Below are 8,455 nucleotides of genomic sequence, written 5' to 3' on the forward strand. Positions count from 1 at the left end.
TTTTTGTGTATGGTATAAGAAAGTGGTCTAGTTTCATTCTTCTGCATGTTGCTGTCCAGTTCTCCCAGCACCACCTGCTAAAGAGGCAGTCTTTTTTCCATCGGATACTCTTTCCTGCTTTGTCAAAAATTAATTGACTGTACATTTGTGGGCCCAGTTCTGGGTTCTCTATTCTATTCCATTGGTCTCTGTGTCTGTTTTTGTGCCAATACCATACTGTCTTGATGATGACAGCTTTTTAGTAGAGACTAAAGTCTGGGATTGTGATGCCTCCCGTTTTGGTTTTCTTCTTCAATATTACTTTGGCTATTTGGGGTCTTTTGTGGTTCCATACGAATTTGAGGATAGTTTGTTCTAGCTTTGAGAAGAATGTTGGTGCAATTTTGATGAGGATTGCATTGAATGTGTAGATTGCTTTGGGTAATAAGGACAGTTTCACAATGTTTTGTCTTCCGATCCATGAACAGGGAATGTTTTTCCATTTCTTGGTGTCTTCTTCAATCTCTTTTGTAAGTTTTCTATGGTTTTCATCATATAGGTCTTTTACATCCTTGGTGAGGTTTACTCCTAGGTATTTTATGGTTTTTTGTGCAATTGTGAATGGGATCAGTGAAACCTGACCTTGGTACAAAGAAGGGAGGACAGAGGAAGAGGGCAAATCAAGCTATTCCATAGAAATCATAATTGCTCAGCAGAGAACATGTGAGGGAAACATGCCTTAAAGGCAGATGGTGCTGCAAGGGAGGAGAACAGAGTGAGCTTGGAAAGCAAAAGAAAAAGGCACTCAAGCCTGACTCATTGGAAAGGGGCAGGGGAGGTTCTGCAGTGAGTCAGAATCAGGTGGCTGGACCTCAGCACATGGGGTGGTAAAGGTCTTCAGGTCAAAGTGTCACACAGCCTCTCTCTGTGTAATGACTCTGGAAAACCAGAGTTCACATGAAGTCTCTGCTCCTGTTGTCTTGGGAAGAAAAAATGCTGAGATAGGAAGTAAAAATCTCAGGAAGATTTCAAAGACCGCTAGGGAAACATCCACCTAGATACTAATCTGTGTGTTCCCTGCGTATTCCCCTCCCCTTGTGTTTCCTCTCTGGATCCGGTTCCCCCACCCCACCTGCATCCTCTGTATGTAAACAGAAAGCAGGCCCTAAAGAGGTTGAGAGTCTCAGTGCTAGACAGAAGGGTGCCTGCGTCTGCTCCATCCCCACGGTTTAGTAAGCCTGAGGCTGGAAGAAGGGGATCACAAACTTTTAAGCACATTAAAATGTGAGAAATGACTATAAAATAATAATTTGTTTAAACCTGTGTTCCTCAACCTTGGTTGTAGTGACATTTTGGGACAGACAATTCTTAGCTGTGGGAAGCTTTCCTCGGCACTGCAGGATATTTTGCACCGACCTTGGCATTCCCATTCCAGGAACATCTCTTTCCCAGGTGAGATAGCCAAAGTTTCCAGAAATTGCCAAATTGCCAATCCCCAATTAAGAACCACTACTTTATTTAATTTTTTTTTTGATGTTTACTTGTTTTTGAGAGAGAGAGCGAGCACAAGCAGGGGAGGGGCAGAGACAGGGAGACACAAAATCTGAAGCAGGCTTCAGGCTCTGAGCTGTCAGCACAGAACCTGATGCGGGCCTCAAACTCATGAACTGAAAGATCATGACCTGAGCCAAAGTCAGATATTTAACTGACTAAGCCACTCAGGCACCCAGAGAACCACTGGCTTAAATTCAACTACCAACACTAATTCATTCAAATAATAGTAGTTTACCTCAGAATTATCACTTTAGTAATGACACATTTATTTCAGTGATCCCTCTCAAAACAAGTTTTGAACTTTTCTTTACAAACTAATGTCAGAGATTTTCAGAAATTCATTCTAATGGCTTTAAGGGAGAAAAATCTTTGTCTACTACTTCAGAAAAATCAAGCTCATAACCAGTCAGAACATAAAAATGGTTCTGAAGGTAACTGGATGAAGCTGAACTCCACCTTAATAAGGGGGGTGGAAAAGGGAGCAATGGAGTAGCTTTAATCATAATTTACTACTAACATTTTCAACCTATAGATTTGTAACATGAAGACAATTAAAAAAAACTCCAGAAATATTGCTACAGCAATATTAGTGGAATAAATGTGTATAGCCTGAGGTGACTGTTTTACAGGAAACACTCATTTATATGAGTACATTCCAGCATATTAGTTCAAATCCTTTTTCTCTATCATCTACTATGAACTCCAAGAAAAAGAAAGGGAATTCAGAATGTGAAATAGATTCAGTGAAAAATGCTTTCCAATGACTGAGTTACAACATTATTAACACACACACACACACACACACACACACACTACAGAAGCAAAAATACATTTAACACACCTACCACACAGGATTTTGCATTTCATTTTAATGTTTTACACACACACACACACACACACACACACACACTTATGTTTTTCCTTGGGGTTTCCTTTATTACTCTCCCTACTCTTTTGCCATGTCTCTTCAATAACTAGGTTGGATAAATTGTCTTGAGAGTGAAACAGAACAGCAGAAAGTTTTATCCTAGCTTTTGAGTTACAGAAGCCTAGGCACTTAGCCATACAGAAGAACAGAAGGACAGAAACAGAGATTTGGGAGGAAACATCTGAGGTTTCCAAGCCTCCTAGCACAGAGAGGCATGCTTCAGGCTTGACTGAGGAAGAGTCAGAGAGAAAGCAATTAGCATAGACCTCAATGAGAAGGGCAAGGACCCCTGGCAAGGTGCCAAGTAGGATTATGGGAACCGAGAGCAGGACTGGTCAGGCTCAGCTCCTGGGTAGAGAAGGAAGAGGTGGCTGATACGGCCCTGGGCAGGCTGAGAGAGCTTCTCTTACTCTGGAGTGGAGCAAGAGCAGCAGAAACAGTTCTGAGTACCCTCGACTGGCCCAGAAGAACTACAGAAGAGCTGTAGAAAATGTAGTCATGCAGCCAGCAACAACACAGACCTGCAGTGAGAAGTGGCCAGAGACTTGATGGGCAAGTGGCAATGGAGACGAAGGACAGCAAGGACTAAAAGGCTCCTCCTTCCAAGTAACTTGGTATCACATAAACTTATTCTAACTTGCTAAGGGGTACAGAGAAGGATGGCCATATTTAGAGCTCCTTGAAATAGGTTCCTGACACCCTAAAGAATAAAGGAACCTTTATTAAAAAATAAAAATTAAGATATAAAGAAATAAAATTTTGCTCTTACACAGTTATCTGTCAGTTGAGGTTTGGGACCATTTACTTTAGGTGTAGAATCATGTCATTACAATTGTTTCCTTTCTATATCCCTTATATCAGTGGTTACCAGACTTGGTTGATAATCAGAATTACTTGCAGAGAGTTGTGGGTTTAATTAGTGTATTTGGGGAGATTATGGTGATGGGCAGGTTTGGGAACCTTTCTTTTTAAACAATTTTTTAAAATGTTTTTTATTTATTTTTGAGAGGCAGAGAGAGACAGCATGAGCAGAGGAGGGTCAGAGAGAGAGGGAGAGACAGAATCCAAAGCAGGCTCCAGGCTCTGAGCTAGCTGTAAGCACAGAGCCTGACGCGGGGCCTGAACCCACAAACCATGAGATCATGACCTGAGCCAAAGCCAGACACCCAACCAACTGAGCCACCCAGGCGCCCCAGGGAACCTTTCTTAATGATGCATAAACCAATGTCCTCATGCTGTGCCACACACAACATGAGGAAAGAGTATAAAATTTGTGACAAAGGATTCAGTTCATGAATGTCACCAGAATATGATAGATATCTGGGTCAAGAAGGGCTGCAACAGGAAATGCAATCAATCCTGGAATGTTTTCTCCAGTGACGCAAAACATTCATAAGGGATGTGAAATACCCAAGATGTAAGGAAAGTAACCTCGTATTCTGAGAGCAAAATAACCTTGAGGCTCCCAAACATGTGTGAAAGACAAAATCATTGCCACATCTTAGGTTTTAGTAAATCACAAATAATTAGAATATAAGCCATATCTTTTAGGCAAACAAAAGTGACCACAAATATCAAATACAGAAATTAACCACCTAGCTTTCTGTTTTTGCAAATAAGAATATTCTAGTATCAGGGAAGAGGTTTTTGTCTGCAAGAGAATGCTCAACTCATAGTGGTTTAAACAGTAAGAGGATGAATTACAGAAAAGAGATCTAAAGGTAGCAAAATGTCTTCTGGGTTGATGAATTTCTGTTTTGACATTTTTATAGAAAAAGATGGTAGCAGCCATCTCAATTATCATATTCTCATATACCTTCATCCAGACCAAAGGGTCTCTTCCAATGTGTCTCTTTCTCAAGAGCTTCAAAACCCCTCCCAAAGCTCCCCAGAAGTTCTTTAAATGTCCCTTTCCAGAACTGCACCACCTGCCAATATCTAAGCCACGCACTGAGAAAGGACTGGGACTCTAGTGGTTTCTTTAGGGTACCTGGTAACTGCATTTACCACAACCCCACAGACACATGGGGAAATGCATGGAACCTGAAATGAGAGAGAAACGTGGTTACTCCACAAGGAGAAAGGAAGAAAGGGGGTTAACTTAGAGAAACAATGTCTGCTGAAACTATGAGTTAAAGAGATTTCTCTGTAGTGACATTTCCAATATGAACTGAAGCTCTTGACAGTGAGCCCATCTATCCAAGTGCTGGGTGTCCTGGTGATATGTGCTCAGGATAAACTAATCTTGACTTTTATTTGTTTAAGTAAGATGTGTTTAGTACGTTAAGCATGCTTTGCAGCATCTGAGACTTCCTAGTGACTTTCATATCTATTTAGAACTATCTTGTGCCACAGTCTGTTTGATGATACAGGTGACGCACTGTAAATTCATAAACACAAGACAGCCTAGGGTTGAACTCACACTTGGAATTGCTACACCACTTCCATGAACTTAAGTTTTTCCTACTGAGATATAACACGTTTAAGAAAAATGGGTGCTTCTCACCCCCAGTGCCCATGACATGAGAGTACATATTAACACTCTCTCTATAGGATGGACTCAGGCCTGCCCTTCAATCAGATTTAAGAGTTGGCATTTCCATGGCAAGCAGGACCTCAAAATAAGTATCTGTGCCATCTATTCGTTAGTATTCCACTCTTTCACTATGACTTTCACCTCACTTTTTTCCTTAACATCAGAGGCCTCTGGAAAATATAACACTTTATAGGCATGACCCACCAAACTAATTCAGATTACATTTCTGTTTGGCTTGAGCTCTGCAACATTATCAGTACTCATAAGTTTGAGCAGAGAAGCAGATAAACTTCTTGAGATGTTCTTTTAACAACTTCAACATGTTAATACGACAACTTGTTAGAAATGAAGGAATCCTAGACAACAGTGATATTAGCAACAGGCTCCACTAGGAAACAAGTCATGTAAACATTCAGCACAATGCTGAACATGCTATATATTGTGCTTACTGTTACAGTTAGCAGAGCAATCAGTATCCTTGCCAAGACTTTGGTCCAGTTCAGCATTTATCACTAGAAACATGAAGCACGTTTAGAGAAGACTCAGAGAACATTTGGGGTAAATAAAGGACCTGTTTAAATCATTTAGCAGGTATAAAACTCAGCCCAGTGCAGTAGGAAGCAGGATGAGGAAGACAGGAACCCTGCCCTCGGACTTCTTCAACTCATGGAAAGATTCCAGGAAATGTGAAAAGTCTGAGAAAAGCATCTGAAAAACTGTACAGATGAAAGTGACCACCAGGACCAATAGGACTTGCTTCTCTGTCAGAAGAAGTGAGAAATAACTTCAGGACAGTTCAATTCCTACTTGTAACCTAAATCCTAGAACAATGCCTTGAGTAACATAGGTACTTAATAAATATCTGCTGGATGAATTTTAAAATTTTGTAAGCTCAGGACACCTGGGTGGCTTGGTTGCTTAAGTGTCCAGCTTTGGCTCAGGTCATGATCTTGTAGTTCATGGGTTCAAGCCCCATATTGGGCTCTGTACTGATAGCTTAGAGCCTCAAGCCTGCTTCAGATTCTGTGTTTCTTTCTCTCTCTGCCCCTCCCCTGCTCATGCTCTCTCTCTCTTTCTCTCAAATAAACATTATAAAAATTAAAGAAAAATGCTGTAAGCTATAAATAAATAAATAAATAAATAAATAAATAAATAAATAAATGGTAAAGCAACGGGGCCAGACCAATGATTCCCTCACTTAAGCCTTCTCCATTTTTTTCCCAAGGAATGCAATACTCCTCCTATTCATTTTCTCTTCAATGCAAGGCATTTTTTTTTAGCATTTCTTACTGTGCAAGGAAATGCTGAGCAGGATACAATGTTATTTTTAAAATATGGTCCCTCAATTCAAACGACTTTCGATTTGACAGGAAAAATAAATACCTACACATATATAAAATGCAAAGCAGAACACAGGGTCACACAAACAGTTCACAGAGAGTACTAGTGCTTCTAGGAATGAAGGTTCACTTCTGGCACATGTGACCAGGAAGGCATAATGGAGGGGAGGATACGTGAGCTGGGCTTTAAGAATAAGATTTCAATAGGCAAAAATGTGTGCACCTGGGAGAGAGGACAGACATGCATTGCAAACAGAGGACGCTCCAAGGGAAAATTCATTCATTTATGTACTCAATCAATATTATTGCTTTTATTCTTTTTGCTGGAGATGATTAATTTTTATTTATTAAAGTATAATTGACATACAGTATTATATTCATTTCAGGTATACAACACAGTGATTTTACATTTGTATACATTGTGTAATGGTTTCCACAATCAATCTAGTTACTATCAGTCACCTTACAAAGTTAATACAATGCTATTGACTGTATTCTCCATGCTTTACATTACATCCCTATGACTTATTTTATAAATGAAGTTTGTACCTCTTAATAACCCTCACCCATTTCACAGTCCCAATCCTCCTCCCCTCTGACAATGATCAATCTTTTTTCTTTAAGTCTATGTTTGGTTTTGTTTTTTAGATTCCACATATAAGTGATATCATGCAGTATTTGTTTTTCTGTGTCTCACTTATTTCACGTAGCATAATATTCTCAAGCTTTATACACACACACACACACACACACACACAATTTTCTTTTTCCATATCTCAGCCATTTTTTACCATTATAATATGATTTTTGTTTATTGTGGTATCATTGACATATGGTATGTCCAACATAGTGATAAATAAAGCAGCAATCAACATATATCTTTTTGAACTACTGTTTATGTTTTCTTCAGATCAATACCCAGTAGCATTGCTGGATCATATGATAGTTCTATTTTTAATTTTTTTAGGAACCACTATACTGTTTCCAACAGTGGCTGAACCAATTTTCTCCAAACCCCAACAGTACTTTCCTTTTCTTCACACCCTGGCCAAAACTTGTTATAATTCTTGTCTTTCTGACAATAGCCATGCTGAGAGATGTAAGGTGACATCTCACTGTGGCTTTATTTCACATTTTCTTGATGATTAGTAATGTTGAGCATCTTTTCTTGTGCATCCTGGCCATCTGTGTGTCTTCTTTGGAAAACTGTCTATTCAGGTCTTCCTCTCGGTCTCATATTGAACTCGAGTTGGAAGAGGCGAGTCCGGTCTCAAAATGGAGGGCCATGATCCAAAGGAACCAGAACAGTTGAGAAAACTGTTTATTGGTGGTTTGAGCTTTGAAACTACAGATGATAGTTTAAGAGAACATTTTGAAAAATGGGGCACACTTACAGATTGTGTGGTGATGAGAGACCCCCAAACAAAACGTTCCAGGGGTTTTGGTTTTGTGACTTACTCTTGTGTGGAAGAGGTGGATGCAGCGATGTGTGCTGGACCACACAAGGTTGATGGGCGTGTAGTGGAACCAAAGAGAGCAGTTTCTAGAGAGGATTCTGTAAAGCCTGGTGCCCATCTAACTGTGAAGAAAATTTTCGTTGGTGGTATTAAAGAAGATACAGAAGAATATAATTTGAGAGACTATATTGAAAAGTATGGCAAGATTGAAACCATAGAAGTAATGGAGGACAGGCAGAGTGGAAAAAAGAGAGGATTTGCTTTTGTAACCTTTGATGATCATGATACAGTTGATAAAATCGTTGTTCAGAAATACCACACTATTAATGGGCATAATTGTGGAGTGAAAAAGGCCCTTTCTAAACAAGAAATGCAGTCTGCCGGATCACAAAGAGGTCATGGAGGTGGATCTGGCAACTTTATGGGTCGTGGAGGAAACTTTGGAGGTGGTGGTAACTTTGGCTGCGGTGGAAACTTTGGTGGAAGAGGAGGCTATGGTGGAGGTGGTGGCAGCAGAGGTAGTTATGGAGGAGGTGATGGTGGATATAATGGATTTGGAGGTGATGGTGGCAACTATGGTGGTGGCCCTGGTTATAGTAGTAGAGGAGGCTATGGTGGTGGTGGACCAGGATATGGAAACCAAGGAGGTGGCTATGGTGGC

The 8,455-nt window shown here is 40.1% G+C and overlaps 1 protein-coding gene and 1 pseudogene across 1 annotated transcript in view; one reads left to right on the forward strand and one right to left on the reverse strand.

Annotated features, from left to right (window-relative positions):
• Window positions 1-8,455, reverse strand: part of ELOVL7 (ELOVL fatty acid elongase 7) — a 79,589-nt gene that overhangs the window by 37,897 nt on the left and 33,237 nt on the right. The window lies entirely within an intron of this gene.
• LOC115293428 overlaps window positions 7,578-8,455 on the forward strand; it is a 25,217-nt pseudogene continuing 24,339 nt past the window's right edge.

This window comes from Suricata suricatta, chromosome 6 (assembly GCF_006229205.1).
Source record: "Suricata suricatta isolate VVHF042 chromosome 6, meerkat_22Aug2017_6uvM2_HiC, whole genome shotgun sequence".
Taxonomy (NCBI): domain Eukaryota; kingdom Metazoa; phylum Chordata; class Mammalia; order Carnivora; family Herpestidae; genus Suricata; species Suricata suricatta.